This window comes from Acyrthosiphon pisum, chromosome A1 (assembly GCF_005508785.2).
Source record: "Acyrthosiphon pisum isolate AL4f chromosome A1, pea_aphid_22Mar2018_4r6ur, whole genome shotgun sequence".
Lineage (NCBI taxonomy): Eukaryota > Metazoa > Arthropoda > Insecta > Hemiptera > Aphididae > Acyrthosiphon > Acyrthosiphon pisum.
The window spans coordinates 38,759,212-38,761,029 of record NC_042494.1 but is presented as its reverse complement, the minus strand read 5'-3'; the positions used below and the strand labels follow the sequence as shown (position 1 = coordinate 38,761,029).

General features: G+C 28.8%; 1 protein-coding gene across 1 annotated transcript in view; it reads right to left on the bottom strand.

Annotated features, from left to right (window-relative positions):
- Positions 1-1,818, bottom strand: part of LOC100160198 (bestrophin-2-like) — a 13,637-nt gene that overhangs the window by 10,487 nt on the left and 1,332 nt on the right. The gene's annotated exons all lie outside the window — the stretch shown is intronic.

The window sequence follows — 1,818 nt, the reverse complement described above, 5'->3', positions numbered from 1 at the left end:
AATACTATCCATTATACAGTGACCCACTTGTAACCAGCTACTGTACAGCAGAGCGACATCCACTTACCCACCTTTTTTATTTTGTTTTTCTCGGCGCTTTTGAACACTTATGGGATTTGGGAATAAGGGAATATACCTCCCCAATGCACCAACTAATTATATTCACTTTACCATCAAACAAGATACTGAAGTTTAAAATCAAATCATTATATCGACTACTTATCGTTAAGTTACACGGTCACAAATAAAAAAGAATAAAAACACACATCATTGTAAAATCAATACACTCATCACTCCGATCAGAATCTAAAACATATATATTTTAAAAATGTTCTTTTTTAATTGACTATAAATCATATTTTATCATTAGTCATTACTCATTACGTATATTATTTTTACTTAAACTCGGTATCCGGTATCGTAGCATAATTTTATTTTTATATATATAATATTTATATAGCTGGTATAAGTCAATTTTTTAAAAATAATATGCAATAAATTTCATTTGTGCTATATAATTTATAAAATAATTTTTATAAATAATTTATATTTAATCATTGCTATTATTTTTATTATTGTTATAACTTATAACCCTTGGTATCGCGATTATAATTAAACGCGACTAACTAGGTACCTATATAATATAATCACATATTAATTATTATATAATATATATACTACCAATATTACCATCACTTATGTCATTTACATTTTAATTTGTATACAATTATTATTATTATAAGCCTCAGTATTGTGGCATACATTTTTTTCATAATATATTTATAGTTAGATAGGTAATATTTTTAGAGTACATTTTTAACACAGCAGTACCTAATATACAATATTAATTTTATTTCTACTGTATGTATAATTTGTAAAATTATTTATATCGATAGTCGATCCCCAATAGCATTATACTGGGGATTTTTTTTTCCAATACCTGCACAGATACACATCTCGTGTTCACGTATAATATATTTAATACGTCGTTTCAATCCACAAATCAAATAACAAGGAACAACCCATGATAGAAGTAACTTTATAGTTTATACTTTATTTCCATCATGTATAGACCTATATAGATAATAGTACTAGGAAATAAAAGCCCTGAAATAAACATAGGTTAAAACTAAAAAATCCTCGGACAGATGATTAGCTTCAATTGCTTCAAATACTTTAAATGTAAAACATGTTTGCTTTGATTAGTTGCATTAGAATTAGTTTCACTAGAATAACAACGTATATAGTCGTATAGATATAATAAAAACTATATAAATATACATTTGAAATACTCGGAACGTATCACCATTTTCTATTTTTCCATACAAAATGAACGCACTGCACTACTGCAGTGTGACTGTGTATAAAGAGGTATAGCCCACAACAGCCCACAAGGTGAACGTTCATCGTTTTTCACTTGAGAGTTGAGGTGACTGACTTGCTTTAAGACACTCAACAAACACGGCTTTCAGATTTATGCTTTTCGACTTTGGTAAAAACACAGACTGGAGAGTATCAACTATCAGTTCCGTTTAATTACCGATTTTCATGGGCGTGAGAGAAAATTTCTAGATACTCTAACTCGACTTTCAAACGTCTTCGAAAGAGACCGCCAAAAGGACAAGCCTTGTCAAAAATCCTTATCTTATATTATGATCTAAGATTTTGACCACGGTTTAAGATATTTCTATCTTATTTTGACCGACCTACAAGCGCGACTTTTATACTGGGTGGATTCTTTTATCATAGAACACTCATTATTTCAGAAAGTGTACATTTTTTTGAAAATATTTTTTTACATAGTTTCAAGTCGCTTAT